Source organism: Stegodyphus dumicola, chromosome 3, assembly GCF_044657685.1.
Source record: "Stegodyphus dumicola isolate Sdum_Otavi_A_Nest chromosome 3, ASM4465768v1".
In the NCBI taxonomy this organism is placed as follows: domain Eukaryota; kingdom Metazoa; phylum Arthropoda; class Arachnida; order Araneae; family Eresidae; genus Stegodyphus; species Stegodyphus dumicola.
In genome coordinates this window covers 140,859,939-140,879,865 of record NC_140770.1, presented here as the reverse complement: position 1 = coordinate 140,879,865, position 19,927 = coordinate 140,859,939, and the positions used below count along the sequence as shown (strand labels likewise).

General features: G+C 33.7%; 1 protein-coding gene across 1 annotated transcript in view; it reads left to right on the top strand.

The window, feature by feature from the left end:
* Nucleotides 1-10,763: 10,763 nt before the first annotated feature.
* The window catches only part of LOC118202245 (potassium voltage-gated channel protein Shaw-like), a 437,925-nt gene continuing 428,761 nt past the window's right edge, over nt 10,764-19,927 (top strand). The window contains exon 1 of the mRNA XM_085813375.1: nt 10,764-12,202. The gene's annotated coding sequence lies outside the window, so the exon portion shown is untranslated. The remainder of the gene's footprint in view (nt 12,203-19,927) is intronic.

Below are 19,927 nucleotides of genomic sequence, written 5' to 3'. Positions count from 1 at the left end.
GGCTGTGGTGCGGTACACTTTACAGAGATTCAGGGCGAATTGTCGTTGAAGAGATGTCAGATGTTTTATCTTTCGTCCTCCCATCGGTTGGGCCCATACGGCAGCAGCATACAAGACTATTTTTTCAGCTACCGCATGGTAGAGGATCTTCTGAATATGATGATTCTGACCCCAGTTTCTACCTTGGAAGGCGCGCGCCTTTCTGGCTATAGCTGATGTTTTGTTCTTTAGTTCTTGGATGTGAGGGATCCATTTTAGTTTTTTATCCCATATTACACCTAGGTATTTTAGCGTTTGGACAATCTTTATGTTGGCTCTTTGTAGTTTGATGTAGGGGCGGCGCGTTGGATTCGTGCCTGCTTTGGGTATTATTATTGCTGATGACTTTGCGGTAGAGATTGTAAGCTTTAAGTTGCTGCAGATATTGGCGAGAAGGGAGCAGACTTTGGTGCCGTTTTTCTCGATCTCCGCACGAGTGCGACCTTTGACAAGAAGAGCTGCGTCATCTGCGTAGGCGATGACACTTGTATGTCGTGGCCAGTTTGCATCCAGTACAGCGTTGAATGTTAAATTCCAGAGAATCGGTCCAGCACAAGAGCCTTGGGGACATCCTCTTTCTTGCACTTTAAAGGTAGTGTCGTTGTTGATGGCTATGAGAAGACTACTATTCTCTAGATAACTATTAAAAACGCTGAAGAAGTTGGATGGACACTGTGCGTCTAGGAGGGCCTGTCTTATCGCTGGCCACCAGAGTGTGTCAAACGCACTCTGGAGGTCAATGGATATGAAAGCTGTATGGAAACCTGTGGTGCTATTGCGTTGAATTGTTTCACGAATTTTGCAGAGGGCATGCGTAGTGGACAGACTAGTGCGAAAGCCATACTGCCTGGGGCTGAGATGATTGTTGCTATGGAGATGATATTTTAGTCTGTTAACAATTAATTTCTCGTAAATTTTGCCCAGGGTTGGCAAAAGGCATATCGGGCTAAAAGAGCGCGGATCTTGCGGGCTTTTATTCTTTTTCAGGAATAGGACAACTTGTCCTTTCTTGAATGCCTGCGGGAATATTTGGTTGTCAAACAGTTGGTTAAAGAATTTGTAGAAAAAGGAGGGGCATGCTTTCTAGGCAACTTTGATGATGCTATAGTCCAGGCCGTCCGGACCGGGGGGCTTTTTCATAGTTAGGTGTCGGAAAATTTGCTTGACTTCCTTGTCACTAAATGGTATATCATGTGGAGTCGGTGGGATGTTGGTATTCATGCGAACAATTTTCTGTGCTGGCGTATCTTCCTCCGCGTTGTCTAGAGGGAAGACTTCGTTGAGGATTGTGGTGGCTGTATTTTGTACTGGATTGTCGTTGTTTGTATTTGGTAGCTGCATGAAGATTTGAGCTGGCTGATATATTTTACTTGAGGCTAGCTTGTGGAGGATTCCATACGGATTGCTGTTTTCGGTGCAAAATTTCCTCCAACTGTTAATTTTGGCCGCTAGTATGTTGTTTTTGTAAAGAGCGCGTTCTTTGCGGAATGTCGCCAATAGTTGGATTTTCTTGTCCTCATTGGTGGTAGTACGTATGCGGCGTCTGATAGCTCTGCATTTTTGCCGTTGTTGTCTGAGCTCTTTCGTCCACCACTTAACTCCTTGTATTTTCTTTGATGCGCGTGTGGGGAGTAGTTCACTACAGGCTGCTTTAAGGTTTTCAAGTAGTCGGTCTGTGAAAATCTCCATGCCTTCTGGGCTGTTGTGAAGCGCAAGGTTGTTTTCCTCATTACTTAAGATGCGTGTGAAGGAGCGACTGAGGGGGCGGATTTTGTTGCCTGGAAGCCTGTACCTACGTAGGACTGTGATTTTCGTGTCACAGTTTATGAGAAAGTGAAGGTATTTGTGATCGGAGCAGCTCTCATCATCGACTACAGTCCAGTCCTGCACTAGGTTTGCGATGCTGCTTGAACAGAGGGTGAGATCTGGCCAGCCCACATGATAGGTATTATCAAATGTAGGTGGGGAATCGGGTTTATTTAATAGATGAATGTTATTGGCTGCTAGAAAGTCCTCGAGCTCCTGTCCCTTCGTCGTAGTATCTGCATATCCCCATATGGTGTTATGCGCATTAAAATCACCACTAAGAAGCAGAGCGGTTGAAGGCATCGTTGTATGGTGTCAAGAATGTTTGAGGTGGTGCCAGTGATACTGTCTGTTGGGGAAGAGTAAATTGAAGCTATTATGTACTGTGCGTTATTGAATGCTAGTAAGATGGCAACGAAGTCTCGTTCTTGCTTGATGACTAGTGGAGACCAGGATGGATTGGTGCATGCTATTGCGGCTTTGGGGGATTGTTCGTTAGTTTCTGCTTTACGTTGATAGACTTTCCCCTATATGGGAAGGCTTGCTACTTGACCCTCTCTACAATAAGGTTCCTGTATCAGGAGTAGATCTGCATCGTGGGATGTTGCATGAGTGACTGCTTGAGATGTCGCTGCCTGCGCTCTTTGTAGATTAATCTGGACGCATTTTATGGGGCTAAATGTTACTTGGTTGTTGTGGTCTGTAGGCATAGATTGATAGATTGTGGTCTGTAGGCATAGTTGTTGTGGTCTGTAGGCATAGATGGTCTGTAGGCATAGATTGATTGATTGTCCGCATTGCTATTACTCGTAGGTTGTGCTGCGTTTGATTCTTTCAACGTACCTGCTGTAGGTGGGACAGGAGCTATCATAGGCGGGGTGGGCGCAGGATATTTTGTTATTACTTCTGTAGTTATAGTCTGCACAATTGATGCAGATGGCCATCCCGGATTTGCAGTTCTTGACGTTGTGGCTTCCGGAGCAGTACGCACAGTAGACTTTGTTCTTGCAGTCTTGCTGCGTGTGCTCGAATTCCTGGCACTGGAAGCATCGTCTGGTGTTGAAGAATTCCGCAATTCGGTGCACTCTCCAGCCAAGATACAATCTGGGGTATTGCATGATGCGGTGGAAGGTTGATGGCTGACATTCCAGCACCCATTTGATGCCATTTCCTTTATCTTTTAGCCAGTATCAGATTTTTGTAGTGCTGCTGGTAAGGTTGTATTCAGAGCCTAGTACCCGTTCAATGTCCTCCTTGGTGACGTCTAATTTTACGTCGTGGATTGCGACTCTAGGTAGTCTGACTACTGGCAGTTTTGTTTTGGCAAATTGTTTGCCTTGCGTGCTTTCTAGTGTCTTTGTGAGGTGGGTGAGATCCTCTTTGGTGGGGCAGTCAACAGCAATCCCCTCCTTCTGGATATTTCTAACTGAGTGTATTTTTACACCTAGTGATGGGAGAGGGAATTTGGCATTCAGGTGTTCCTTTAGTACTTTCCTTGTGGCGTTCGAGTCTTCTTTTGGGTAAATAAGCAGTGTGTGTTTCGTAGAATGTGATGCCACTTGCGCGTAGGAACGCTCGATAACCGGAGCTGCTGCTGGGTGTATTGTTGGTTGAGGTGGAGAGTAGGAGAGTCCTGAATCAGTATTAACACCTGTGTTGGTTTTAGCTGGAGGTGGAGTGGCAGCAGGTGCTCTGGTGGCTAGAGTCCGGAAGGCCTCTAAAATGGCCAATAGTTTCTTTCTTTGCTCTGTCGGTAACAGGTACTTGTTACTTTTTGTACTGGTGCCAATGTCTTTGGCTTTCTCGTAGAGTGTATTAATCTTTTGTTCGTAATTAAGACTTTCAGTTACTACGATTGTTGCTGCGTCGAATTTGCAAAGGCGCACTGACGCTTCTGCATCAGGCATAGTGCTGGTTTGTGCTGGAAGGAATATGGGTGATGATGAAGTTGAGTATAGCAATCAAGGGGTATTTTGGTGTATTTACCAGTGTAGAAATGCCTCTAAATAAGTTGCATGTAAGTTGTATGAGTATACATAAGCACTGGTTATACACTGCTCAATCAGGATAGTGGGAATACTCTGCTCAATCTGGGAAAGTGACAAGTAATGCAAGTAATACTCTGCTCAATCAAATATGACAGATAACACACTGCTCAATTAATACAGTAGCAGTAGAGCTGTACACTTCTTAATTAGTAAAGATCAATTAAAATTCTATGGGCCGTATAATAAAGGTATAGAACATGATATCACACAGAATACAAGCACTGAAACTATTCTCTGTATAAAAATTAAATTAATCAAATTATTATTATTAGCTAGAAGTATATAACACAAAATATCAGCATAAACACTTAATTAGTTAAATTATTGTAAGCCCGAATTATGTAATTATACAACACATTGGGGGGGAAACTTGATTAATTAAATTTTTGTAAGCTAGAAATACATTACACAAGATACTAGCACTTACTGATATATAAACACTCACAGATATAAGTATGGTTAAATGTATAAAACAGGAAAATATACAAGATACGATCACTGAATCAAATATGACTGAATTAAATATGACAAATACTCTGCTCAATCAAATATGACAGGTAACACACTGCTCAATTAATAAAGTAGCAGTAGCGCTGTACACTGCTTAATTAGTAAAGATCAATGAATAAGTCTATGGGCCGCATCATAAAGGTATAGAACATGATATCACACAGAAAAGCACTGAAACTATTCTCTGTATAAAAACTAAATCAATTAAATTATTATTATTAGCTAGAAGTATATAACACAAAATATCAGCATAAATACTTAATTAGTTAAATTATTGTAAGCCAGAATTATATAATTATACAACACACATTAAGGGGAAAAACTTTATTAATTAATTAATTATTATTATTATTATTTAAGCTAGAAATATATTACACACGATACTAGCACTTACTGATATATAAACACTCACAAATATAAGTATAGTTAATTGTATAAAACAGGAAAATATACAAGATACGATCACTGAAACGAATCCTTGCAAAACTGCTGATATTTAGGAGGGTGGTATACAGGATTAAGGAACGAATACGCAGCTAATTTACGAGCTCCTAATTGAACGCACAAAATCATAAGTTTTAAACAGCTATTATTACCCTGATGCTATTTAGGTGACTGCTATTGTGTAAATGTAATGCAATCTTAATTATTGCTCGTAGGATTATCGGATATTTTGTTTACTGTATAATTAAAACAATCCTACCTTGATTGCAGGGCTTCTTCTGCGCTTCCTTTGTTCTCTATGAAGTAAACACAATAATATTTATTAAGCACTAATAGTGCTGAGTACTACACACACACTGTAGAACACTGTATTCGCACAACATTATCATTGTATCACTAATTAGCTCACACTACTACGTTAATTGTTGGTTTCAGCTGAGAAAACTGAAGTTTAAAGAACTAGCGAGAAAAGTTATAGAAAGCGTACAATCCGGCGGACTTTTCAAAATTCTGAGTCTTAAGTTCCTGATTCGTACTGCTACGTCACACCGCTATGTGGATTGCTCTTTTCAGCTGGGAAATCCTTGGTCGTTTATCTTCTATGTATTTCATCTGTTGAATTAGGTAATCCAAAAGCGAAGGCACAACACAATTAGAACAGATCACTATAACTCACTAATGAGCACTACACTGTAAGAACTGATGTCAACACACTCACCATGATACGCACTACGCTGTGAGAACTGATGTAACACACTAAAATTAATAATTAAGCATTAACAACAACAACAAAAAAAAAAAAAAAAAAAGAAAAAAGAAAAAAAAAAAAAGAAAAGAAAAGAAAGAGTCGTAATTTGCGAACCACTAGTCAGAATTTCATCAGATAAAGAAACTTGGATCCGTCTCGATGAGCAGAGATCAAAGATGCTAACCCTCTCTTGGTACACTAATTAGTTCTACTATTAACACTGTGTATAAAAACGCCCACTTCTCTATTTTTGAAGCATTCTTTGCGGTCACTCCGTAGCGAATTCCGTTGGGGAGGGGAAGACGAGTGCAACGGCCTTTTGCTCAAGGTCAGAGTTCACAATCGCATTCCACACCGTGTGTAAAATCAGAAATTTAATAATATTAAATTCCTAATTAATAGAACGACTTGAGCTTCGTCTTAAAATGCTCCTGGAAAGCTTACACATCCCATGGTAAAAGTTACTTGAAGATCCAATGAGCGGCGGCTCATATAGAACGGTGGAAAGTTGTAGCTTGCGTAATTACAATACTTTTGCCATTTGAGAGTTTTGAACAATCTGAAAATTCATAAATCATTTTCTATCAATCTCTCTATCACAAATCTGGTATCTTTGTAATCCTTAGATCTTCCTCTTTACGATAATGCGAAATTTGTATGCTTTAGCACAATATTTCTGCAAGATGAGCAGGCAAGAAGCGGAGCGATAAAATCGCGTGCAGAAGGTTGAGGGGTCTCTTTTGGATGGGATAATTGAAGTTGGAATCCAAATTCAGCGAAATTTTGGGAGCCTTTAAAACAGAAGTACGTTTATTATCTTTTTAAAAAATTTATTAATTAATTTGGGGTCCATTGGAAATAGCGCTTTTTCGTGATTTCGATTTTCGTAGTCTCATGATTTGGCTTCTAAATGTCTCATAAATCTGCTCTTTTTTTATTTTTCTTTGACAATGCATTGCGAAGACATTAAACCTCAGTGGACTTGATCTAAACGAATCATACCCATTTCTATAGTCAAATAAAACCAGACATTTAAATGAGATACTGAAATCCAATATGGTTTAGACTAAGGTATATTTTCATTTAAGTTACAGGGTAGAAGATAAAAATTATCCCTTTATTACATTCATTGACATTTACTTGGGGTGCTGTTAACAGTACGTTGTTAAAGAATACAAAAGGATCAATGTCATGCTTTTAGACTTACAGTATATTCAAAAATCCTAACAGTTGTAATTATATTAAAATCAGTCTATGGTACGAATAACAAAGAAACTAATTTTACTTTTAAAACAACGACCTCTAAAGTAGGCAGAAGGAAATTATTTATTAGTATGCATGTTGAATCTTTTACCTTATAAGTTATTTTTATCGCCTTTTTAGCATGCCTTCGTGATGTAGTGGTCAGCACACTCGGCGTGTATTTTGAGAGGTCCTTGGTTCGAGTCTCGGAGAGGACATTGCTCATTTTTCATCTCTCCTGCTTCGAAATAACTTAATGTCTCTACAACCTATCGATATTCATTCAATACCACACTATTGAGAAAACTGGAATCAGTGAAAGAAACTAAAAGGAATAAGAGCACGATCAGTTCGAACGTTAAGTACATTCTACGAGGCTTTCATTAAAATACAAGTTTTCGTTTTTATTACATAACTCTTAAGAAATAGAACACTGAGTTTTCCCTCCTTGCAGCAGTCGTTCAAGATATTTCCTCAAGCGATACTCTATAATAGTCAACAAACCTTTCCAGTTATTCACCTCAGAATGAAATCTGTCAAAAGGAAAACATATAGTTTAGACAGAAATCTGATCAATGAAATAAAGATAAATGATGACCTATTTCTGAATCGTCTGGTAACATCTTCTTGTCTAAAATGAATTATGAAGCATTATAAAGAGAAAAGGTTTTGCCATTTATCATCTAAATTGAAATATATAAACTCTTTCCTGATATGCTCAATATCATGACTCTTGACAAATGGAAAACCTACTTAAAATGCACACTTTTTCATAACTACATCAAGTTTCAAAATCAACTTTTTAAACAAGTCAGAGGATTGCCAATGGGCTTACATTCCAGCACCTCGATCTGTAATATCTTTTTATTTGTCAAAGAATTTAACTTCCAAAAAAATCTACAACCACATAAGTTAAATTACTACAAACACACCTACAGATATATTGATGACCTTATTACAATTAATAATTTTGGTAAAATTGAACACTCCGAGATTTATCCGAATTGTCTTACACTTAATAAAACTAATAATTCACAAAATAGCATAGACTTTCTAGATCTTCAAATCATTAACTACAAAAAAATTTTACTTTTTGACAAAACAAGAAACTTCAACTTCAATACTAACAAATTAATAAATTGGAACTCCAACATATCCAAAAAAGTAATTAACAATACTATAATGAATCAAATACAACGAATTAAAATTATATGCACAGATACAATAGATTTACAACGCGAAATTTTGCTCCTTATTAAAATTCTCAAAAATAATCTAATTCCCATTCAATTTATCAACCATTGCCTTAAAAGAGCAGGCGTTAAATACTCACTCTAAATCATTTAACTGATAGGGATATGATAATTTGTTCCTAAACCTGAGAAGGCGGTATAAGTTGGATGACTGTCAGTTGAAGAATTTGTATATAGTGTAATTACTCAACTGTATATATTGTAAAAAGCTAATTGTCTTCAGACTTATACTGTTACTAAAAAAATGGGCCTATTTCATGACTTTAGTCTGTCTAATAGCTCTTGGACAGTAAAAATTCCTTTTTCCTTTCTTAAATTCTTAATCATTGCGACACGACAATTAGCCAGAAATTAATTAATTTCCATTCACTACTATTTTCAAAAAAATCTTAACAGACAGTCTCACTCAAATAAGAACTCCACATAATACATCCCTCAAGAATTCCAAGTCCCACCCACTACCATAAATTACTTCACCCAAGTCTTACCGACTGATATTATTCAAAACCCCCACTGCCGCTAAGAATTTTCGGACATCCTACACTTATGAGTCAGACACGAAGAGAACACTTTGCCAACTCCCCCAGTAGAAAGAATGTAAGTTAGTTAATACCTTTTCTGGCCTTTATATCTTCATGTACATTCACTGTTCTTATTATATATTATTTTTTATATTATTTTTATATTGTCTTTGATTTGTTTTTACAAAGTTTGCATTATTTATCTTATTTTGTAATCTTCTATGTTTATTTCAACTTTACTTTGAATTCGATTTCATAATGACAATTTCCAATGTTTAATTTTTACAAATAATATAGAACTCAAATGCATAAACATGAAAGTGTCGGGGACGGTTACTCGGGTTAATAAGGATTTCCCTACAGTAATTGCTTTTTACTCCAAATTGAATTGACTAAAATGCTTCATAAGAATAGGTTCTTTGAATATCAGCATTGGTTCATAATCCCTTCTATTCTCGGAAATATTTGGCCTGACTAGAATTGCCGGTTTGGCTTTAACTTATAACTCGAGTAAAGACGAAACACTTTCGTATTTACGTATTTTTATCAATTATTGTTCATTGAACGGGAGTTGGTTTGTTCCCCTTGAAAAGTTAACTAATTTCCGATCAATGACAATGATTACATGTTTTTAATTTTTCTTTTACAATTGAAATTGTATTCTTCATGATGATTTAACTCCAGTCCCCGTTAAAACATTATTAACATTTTGCTTTCAAATTACTTCATAACATCTTTCAAAATGTAACTTACCAGTATGGATTCACTCTTTTAAAATAATTCTACTTTAATTAAACTTAGAGGAGATAATATAATCAATTAATCAATACTGTTTAGGAAATAAATCATTAATATCTAACTTTGCAGCAATTGCGCAAGTAGTAATAACTTGTTTTCGCACTAAATGGATTTAAGATCATACAACATTATATATATTATATATATATATATTAAAGTATTTCTTTTGGTAAGTTTTAGCTTAAATTTATGATTTTATATTCCGAAAAAATCTATCTACTGTAAAGAAATGATTTTTTACTTCTTTATCATACTTACATTATGTATCAATAATGTTGAATAAATAAGTACAATGATCGAATTCGCGAAATGGTAGTGTGGTTAGAATTCTAAATGTTACAATGGTACTCAAAACTAAGCTACTTATAGTCTCGCATTTGGAACATGTAGGTTAACTTGAATCTCAAATAATCTGAATTCCTTAACCAAAAAATCAGAATTTATTGCAAAATATGAAAAATTCGAGTTTGTATTTTATTATGAGAAATAAAAATACATAATTATGCTTTACTTTCTTTTAAAAAGATTTTTAAGTATTTAATTTCTGTTGAAGAACATTAGAGAAATAGATTATCAAAGAAATAGAAATAGAATGGACTCTGATTTCTCTTTTCTTGCTGTGATTGAATCTTAAACTATGGATTTCAAAACTCCAGAGCTACCTTTTCTAAATTGCCTTTATACGTATATTCCAGCCATGTATCGAACATATTTACATGTTCGAATAATTTGAAAATGACTTCATATTCGAGAAACATATCCATATTTCGTAGGAAATGTTTCGTATTTTCAATAAGAGATATTAATCTAGGAAAAAACTCCAATTTATATAAATTGCTGCATTTTACTTCTCCTCTCGTTCAATTATAAATGAAGAAAGGGGATTTAAAAGCAGAATTTACGCTATACGAAAATGCATAATTAGCGATAAGGCGAGGCAAACAGTTCAAAACTAAACAAAAATTTTAACAGACCTATACTTTTCGGTCGCCGAAACAAACGTGCAGTATTCTTTTATCGTAAAGCATCCATTAAATGGTACCTTCTATAACTTATAATGCAAGAAGATTAAAAAAATATATAAATATTAAAAATCATATCATTAAATTTATCATTTCTGCACCTGTTTAAACATAATCCATTTATTGTCAAATCTTCTGACTGATAATTCATACCATACCGTTTCATATTTTTAGTGGGGAGAGAGGGCGAACTTTTATTTCTGAACTCCTTCACTGCCCCAACGGGATCGTTGCCAAGACGACCCTCCACTTCCCTCAGCCATATGACGTCAGGGGACTCCCTGCGCCATCTACTGGAGCCCCCCACTTATCCGAGGAAAAGAGAGACGGGCAAGCGGTGTATCGCGTATCGTTCACGCTGCGAGATCGTCCAGGAATCCAGGTCTTGGGCATACCGGACGAGAGCGAAATCTGTGGGCGAAGATCAGGACTGCGCGTGCGCTGTCGCACAGATTGCCTCTCCCCGTTTTTTCTTACGTTCCCCCTTTTGTCTCAAGACCACGTCCAGAAGAGAAGAGTGCTGCAGCCGCTGACGTGTCAGCCGGACGGACGGATGCAACTGAGGGCAGGAATACACCCTCTGGGGCTGGAGAGAGGAAAGGGATCCGGCTTCTCTCGAGATCAGAAAAGGCGGGAATTTCTTCCTTCTGTCCAGGACGTCCATGTATTGCCCACTTGCAAAAGCCTCCGGGTGTGGGTGACATCAATACTATAGTCTGAACATAAATTGCTTATACCCTCAAACTAGTGCAAGAGTTCATTTGTTTCCTTTTTTTAAAATGGAATTTATCGTCACATTAATTGTTTCATTCCAGATCGACCTGTCTGAAGATGCATAAAATATATCACATTGCAGCGCCTGACCTCTACCTTTCCGCAAAAATTTCCCTAAAGTCTCGACTTTAAAAATTTGAAAGAAAGACAACACCATCCCCTGTGATTGCTATGGACCAAAACACCAAGGCCTTGATGCGAATAATTCCAAATATTAGACAACAAAACATCTTGCGGAATCATAAGGCACTAAGTTCATGAGATAGCTATAGCTTTTTTAATGTAGACATCAATACTTCTTTCTCATCTTAGTAGTAGATACAACATCGTCTTTATCTAGAATAGCTATAGATTTAGCTAGGAAATTTTGGTGTCTGTTTTGTGCATGCTTTTAAAAATACAAAGAGATCGTACATAGTATATCTATATTAAAAAAAAAAATCTAGTATATAAAAGAACTACTTTAGACTGACATCCAGGGACTATCATAATAGAGATATCACCTCGACGACGAGAATAAGAAGTTTGAATATTGGATAGATTAGGGTTAATTTCAAATACCATAAAAATAACACTTTAATAGAAATTTATGAAAACCAGATGCAGTTCTATAAGAGACGTAGAATAATTAAGAATAAATAATTATTTTCTTAATACATTGCCAAACGAAATATTCTTGAAGCTAACAGCTTCTAGCTTGCAGAAATTTCTAGTTAACTTCAGTGAATTATGGAGAATTTTAATGCAATTCGAGGACCAAATCTTATGCAGCTATATTTTTCACAATTTTTTATTCTCTTTAAAATTGATCTCGAGGGAACGCCAAGTTCAGTGCCTGGATTTTAGTGAGAAACATAGTTACAACTGCAGCGAACTTACCAGTTTATATCTGAATTCTAAGGGATTGCACCAATCGACAGCATAAATGTAAAACTGTTAAATGACTCCGGCTGGATATTATATTTAAAACAACTGGATGAATCTTCGCATATTTAAAGTAAGTCATTCAGAATCTACTATTATTCAGTTTAAGATATTATGATATATTTTCGGTTTATTACAAAATGCATATTTAAGAGTGTAATTAAATATTTTTACATTTTTGTTTAGCTTTCAACTACCTTGCGATATAAATATTCCAATAAAATCCATGTGTTATTTTAAATTTTTTTTAATTTAGATTGCATACATGAGTAAAAATAACACTATTGTACCATCATTCATTTTATTTTTTTCTCCTCGATGGCTGTTTCATCTTATGATAATAATAGCATATTATAATCAATTATGATTATATCAATTTAGCAAAAAATTCACACAAATAATTATTTTGTACCACTATACAACATTTTAAAATTGTTTTATGAATTACAATAATATTGTGAGTATTCATAAAAATCATCTGTGCAGTATATTATAAATTATTTGTACAGGTAGTGCATAATCAACATTAATAAAATTAGTGACTTTGTTCATAGAAATATACATACGTTATTCAGAAGCGTGTTGATAGACTTTCACATTAAAGGCAAAACTCAATGTTAAACTCCTTAAATGGGATTTTTTATCATTTTAAAATTAAAAATTAAAATTATTTAAATTAAAAATTATGTTACGGTAAAAATTTCTGATAACCGAGGTAATACTGTGAACGACATCCTTGGCTAATCCAAAATTACAGTTCATCCAAAAGCACCAGAAAATAAGGAAAGAAAAGAAAAGAAAAAGAAACCTTAAGAAAGAGGAATAATCCAAATTATAATAAACAAAGAAACCTTATTAACAAAATACCTATAATTTTAGTGGTTTAATTCGAAGAAAAAGTTAATTTAATTATGTAAATTAAACCAGTATTCAAAACAATAAGAACACACTTCTAAGCAAAAATAACATTCTTTTCGTTTACATTACTCTTGCATTTTGACAGGCTGAGAAATAAAAGATTATTTTCTGTACACTTAATTAATTTTACAAATAAATAAACATTGCACTTTATTTATTTTTACAAAAAAAAAATAAATAAAATAAGTGTACAACCAATTATTTTCTATTTAATTTTGTAATTTATTTTTAATTTAAAGTAGTTTAATTCGGAGAATAAGTTCATTTACTTATGTAAATTAACCAGTGTTCAAAACAATGCGAAAAAATTTCGAAACAAAAAGAACGTTATTTTTGTTTTAATTACTCTTGTATTTCGGTAGGAGTCGTTGGAAAATATAAGATTATTGACTGTACACTTACTTTACATTTTACATTTACATTTTACATTTTACAATTTAGCATTTATTTTTGACGAATGGTCTAATAATGTTTATATATTCAAGAATGTGTGCATTTAAATTATTTACTGTCGTTGTTGAACTCACTATATATTAATTTTGACTCCTTCCCCTTTCTTATCTGAGACTTAATTTGCTCCGCTTTAGCATTTTTTTAATGTTAATCATCGGTACCTGCGATAACAAATTTGCGATTTTGCGACATTAATTTGCATTTAGATTCCAAGTAGCTTTAAGTTTCCACTCGAATATAATACTTTAGTTTCAAAGCAATACTTAAATTGGAGAAGAAACGCTTCCGTATGGTTATTAATATAAGTATTTTTTGATTTAAAAAGCCTTAAAATTTATATTTAAATTTCAAAATGACAAACATTTTGTAAGTTACGTAATTGCTTATTGCATGTTCAGAACTTCAGAGCATCTAATAACAAAAATAAATGTTCTGGCATGAAAACTTCCCAAAAATCTAAGCTGTTCTTGGCATCTAAATGAAACTCCAAATTTTATTACCTCTGGGTGTTAGATTTTGCCAGCTCTATCGAAATGTAACTGCCTCGGCTTTGCATTCTTGTGCAACCCATTGTTTTACGCCCCAATAGTTAGTCCAATTAGCTTACAGCTTGTTTGTCCTTTATGTTAAAAGTTCGTTTTACTAAAAAAAATTATTTATACCTTCGGCATGTCTTTTTCATATAATTTATAGACGTAGCGATACATTGTTAATTAGCAAGTAGGGTTGTAGGATTTAATTCCAAGTACAACTCAATTATAACCTTACACGCAAATGTGCAGTTTTTATCCAACTTATTGGCACATACAGTGTTAATATTTTGAAAATACATTAATGTAGTTTATCGCATATCCTTGAATTTTCATAGGCCAAAAAAATTATGATATGATTTCCTTCCTTGCGTATTATCTTCAACAAATCGCTTTCATGTCTTATTCACTAGTCCTTTTTCACTTGTAATAGAACATTCTATTATGCAGTATGTCTCATTTGAGAGGCCATTTGCTATTCGCTCTCTAATTTACCAAATGCATGCTGAGCATAGCTTGGCACATAGTTGGACGTATAATGTAACATTACTGGTCATTTATACAGAAACTGTTCGCACATGTTTCAGACGATTTTCTTCGCATTTACAGAAATACTTTACCTATACCTTTTGTGTTTTAAATGTTTTGTTTGATAACCCTTATTCTTCACCATCTTTCTGTATCATAATTTAAAAAAAAAAAAAAAACAGATCCTTTTGCGTTGCCGAAGAGGTATTTTATACCATTCCTCGTGAACAGCTTTCCAAAGTCCAAAGAGTGTTGTAGGTTGACGTTTGGACAATTTCCTTTTTAAAAGTACAAAAGCGCAAAAATTCATGGTGATACATCTGGATATTTATTAGGGATATGAATGAAGAATCGGGACTTGGTACCCGTTCCTTGTTCCATTTTTCCAGAAAATTAACAGTGGATTTCGATACGTCCTGCTTGCTTTGTCTTGATGCAGTTCCACTAATTGATAGCATTGTCGTTAAAGAGAAGCTACTTCATGTTTGTAAACTGGGTATCAGATACGTTCCTGGTGGTATAGAATTAATCTTGACATTTTTCTCTGCAGTCTTTCTTTTAATTTGGCATTATGTGAAAAACCAGCAACAATCATAAATCCCTTGGAAAAATTTTCTTCATATTCTTTCAACCATGTTTTAAGATTTTTTCTCTCCTCTTTGATTACAATAATGAATCTCTTTTTACTTCAGTTATTTAAATACACCCGAGATTCATCTATTATGACAACATTTTTCCATTTTGTTCGTATTAAATGTTTCTCATAAAGAATTATGCAGCGCGCTCTGCGTTTGGCGATATTTCGTGGCGAAAGACGATGGGCATTTTGTTTTTTGCGCCTTTTGAAGATTCAAAACAGCATTAATTCTCTTGTTTGCAGGGACCTCTGAGCATATTAATGACTTTGCAACTGTTCTTTGACTTGTGGGATTTTGTTTAATATTAAAAATCTTACCTTTGCAACATTCCGCTTTTTCCTTGCGTATGTATTTGGAACAATTTTTCCGCTTGAAAACAAACTTTAAAGTTTTTTTCTCCCTTTATTGTTGACAATATTATCTATCGTAGCTTTAGATATCGAAACACCATGGCTTTCAAGGTGTTTTGTAATAGCTACATAAGAATAATTTTCTTCGGAAAGAGCACAGACATAGCCTCTCATCCATTGCTTCATACAAAATTGTCAGTTTGCATGAAAACAAAATTGTCAAGTAGCAGATGATAATTAATACTTTCAAAAATATAGCTGCAGTTAAAAACAAATTTTCAAGCAGATAAATTTGTTATGGTCAAGCAAAATCGTCTGAAAAACCAGCGAACAGCCTCTGGATTCTAGTCTATGAAATTATAGAATAATTTGTTTAATTAAATGTATAATACTTTAATTTGGTATAACTCTTGTGTAAGTTCTATCGATTACGAGAGATCACAGATTAGTACCAGAAGCACAAATATTTTTTTGTAAATGTGGAAGGAGCGACAATCATTTTATAGCAAAATCAGTATGGGCAGCAAAGCGAAAACGATCGTAGTGCCATCTGTCGGATAAAAAATCCATTAAACGTGTGAAAGCTAACCCATTAGAACTTTAAAAGCGTTGGGAAGAACTAGAAAAGTTGCTTTAAGTTGAGATTGCTCCCACGACCTATATAATGGTTAATAATGCTGGTTACCATATCGTTGGGTTTGGATTCGAATCCCAAAGAAAGCTGGGACTTTGTATAACGTTGAGAAATATAGTGTTTGTACGGATTTTGTTGTTGAACTTTATGTGGAGTAAGTGTGAAGTACTATAAAATGTTCAGTAGATTTAGGAAAACTGTTTGGAATAAAACATAATCCTGAAACTTTTAAAAAAATAATTTAAATACATGGATATATTGGGCGATCAGCAAGAAGTAAACTGTTCATTAAAAGGGAAACAAGGAAAATAAGCCTGGCTTTCGAAAAATCCATAAGCAAATCTATCAAATTGGAATATGTTATATTTATAGAAAAATCAAAATTTAATACATGTGGGTCCGGGTGACCAATTAATAAGTGGTAAAATTTGAATTAAGAGTTGAATTCAAAATACCTATTGTCTAATGTTAAGCACGATGGTAGAGGCATAATTGTTTGGGAATGTTTCGCTGATTTGAGAATAAGAAATTTAGAGTTTATCGAAAATAATATGGAATGGTATAAATATATAAACATTTTTAATGAAAACCTGAAAGCGTCCATGAGAAATATTGGAGTGTAAAATGCATTCAAGCTCTGTCAGAATAACGATCCTAAACATACAGATGTTCGCTTCTGGTTATTATACAACTACCTGAAGTTTTCAAAACTACTCAATTTTCTTCGAACTCAAATCTTATGAAACGTATATGGAGTGGGTTGCAGAAAAGATTAAGGAAACGTGTTACTTCTTCAAAAACTGTACTAAAAGTAATTCTGAAGTAAAATTGGAGAAAATGAAACATTTGTACACAAAACAATTAGTTGAAGCCACGCTAAAGGGAATCAAAAGTGTAATCTTAGCTAAATAATATCAAAATAAATAAATAAATAACCCGTTATTTTTATGTTTCTATTAAATGTAATCTGTTTATTCAAAGTGTCCGAATAGTTTTCATTTTCAGAACTTTTTGAATAAATATTTTTAACCCAAAACTTTTTTTAATAACGTTTTTAAAACAAGCAGGTTTTTAAAATAGATGATCAATAGTGTATGTGAAAGAAAAATAAAGTGCTTTTTTTAATACTTAGTGACTGACATCTGCAGATAAATCTGAATAAAAGAGGTTTTCATAAATAAATATGAAGCGCTATATGTTTGTTTATAATGTGGTGGCTCTAGATGCTGCCTCGCATTACATAAAAATTAAATATAAAATTATTTTAAATCTTACCACTTTCAGATCATTAAGTACTCTACTATATAAACATGTCGAATTTAAAAACGAATTATTGTATAATCCATGAAACGTTAAGAGATGGCTGTATTACGGCTTCACATTTAGATTTTAATATTCAAAAACGTTTTTTAGCAATCGTTTTAGGCCATTATTATACACTTAAGATTTAGACTGGCTGTATATTTTTCCATAACGGTAATTCTTACTATACTTATTCTTTCAAAATTCAGTTTGCAGAACTTTAAGAGCATTTGAAAGTCCATTAGAGTTTTAGACACATTAGGCTTAGCTCACGTTGAGAAATAAATCCTCAAAACTTCGATAAACATACAAAACTAAACGAAAACAAAATTCAGCAGTTAATTTCGCGAAGAAGCACAATTAAAAATATATCTTTTAAAACTTTACGCGTCAAAGAAATTAATTTTCGTTAGAGCAAATATTCATCAGGCTTTGTAATGTTAGGATATCAATGAACCTTCTAAATTTAATGAACAAAGCGATTTAAAAGAATTGTGTTGCCACTGCTCGAAATAAAATATTTTTACTTTCTATATGCCTGAGTGTTGCCATTTGGCAAAGTATTAGATATTTAAATCTACTTTCAGATTTTAATCTGTCTGTTATTAATTAACGAACTAAGCGATGCATATGGAATAAACGCAGTTCTTCATCTGTAGTCTTACTTCTAGCTGAGCTGTAAAATTTCACCAGTTGGACTTATTAGAATCATTCCCTTTTTTTTCTTGTTTTTCTTCTTCGATTTCAGTTGATTATAACATGTAAGAGATTTAATTCTTTTTTAATTTAAAGAGAAAATATTTGCTTTAAAATCAAAATTATATCAACTTTTTTTATATTTCCAACAGAATTTTTTATTTCATTAAAAAAATGGGTGGTCAATAAATCTGACGAATATGTAAACCAAATTGGCAGAACGTTCCAATGATATGCTTATGAATACTTTCATAGAAGCTAACAAATTCAATACCGTAATACAATCAACTATAAAACTAAACACGTTTCGCTCAGATGTGAGTTGTATTCTTTACTTCTAATGCTTTGCATTACACTTTTGAATTAAAAGAGCTAATTACTTGCGAATTTATTCGAAGACAAAAAATAAATAAATAAAATACTTAAAAAACCATTTAGCTTCAAGAAAAAGGAGACGTAAATGAAGTGAGATCTTTTGTTCATGCTGCTGGTTTATTTATGCAACTAATTGAACACTTATCGAAAGAAAAGAACTAAAAATAGTTCTTCTAAACTTTTAAATATATTAAATCATATGGCACTTATATATAATTATAACGTGACTAAAGAAGTGACGATATCACTTCTCTGCGTCTGCGAGGTAATATGGCGCAGGCATTGATTAAAATGAACCAAAGGAGAAGCTATTTTTGCCTTTCTTTATCTTTAACCCTAAAGCGCATCAGGTATTTTAGTTGTTGTTCTTGTTTTATCCTTCTACAGAGTAATGCAGTTTAATTAGCATTTAATTTTCTACGTATGTTAATCACCCTGTCTTCACACATACTGCATTCAAATTATATGTAAATGATGCTGAAAAAAGTTGGTATTTTAATTATTTCAACACCAAAATTATTTTGTTTCTTTTGAGTAGAGAATAAAAGATTGCTGTTGAAAGTTTTGTTTATTTATTGATTGATTTATTTTTAACGGTAAAGTAATTTTTTATGCTACCATCTTGTACACCGGAAATCTTTTGTTTTATCTAAATTTAAAGCATTTTTCCGGCTCTTAGAAAACGGCTTTTTTAAAGTGAACGAAATAATTTAAAAATAGTGGAACGCAGCAAATGACGTAATCGTAAGAAATATAGCAAATAACTGAGGATTTTAAAGATTTCTAGCTGCTGTTTAATATCTATTGAAATAAAAAATTGGAATGACGTCAATTTCTAACGCAATCACACACATGCAAACTGATATACTTATATGAAATCTTTTTTTGCACCTATGCAATGGTTACAATGGAACACTAGCTATCATGAAACTTGAATTTTAGCTCCATCTTAAGTAAAGCCATAAAATCATACGAAGAAAATCTTAATCGGAGGTAATTGTTGCCATTCGGTAAAATATAAGCTATTTATCTTTCAAAGTGAATCTGGCTATTATTGATTTACAAAATATGTCATTTAAAAGTTATATAAATACAGTCCTTAAGAATATTAATTTTAACTCTCGAATCGGGTTGATTTAAATAAAAATGCGTTTAATTCATGACATGTCTATAAAAATATTTATTATTTTTATAAAATCATGTTACATATTTTTTCACTTTTCAAATAGACAGAAAATGTATAGCGTCCCCATGTTAATCTAAATTTATATTCATCACTCCATCTGAGCCATCTTATCAACAGTGATAAGATGTAGCCAATTATCAATAGTGATAATTCTACTCAAAACTCGTATGAAACATTAAAAGAGCACT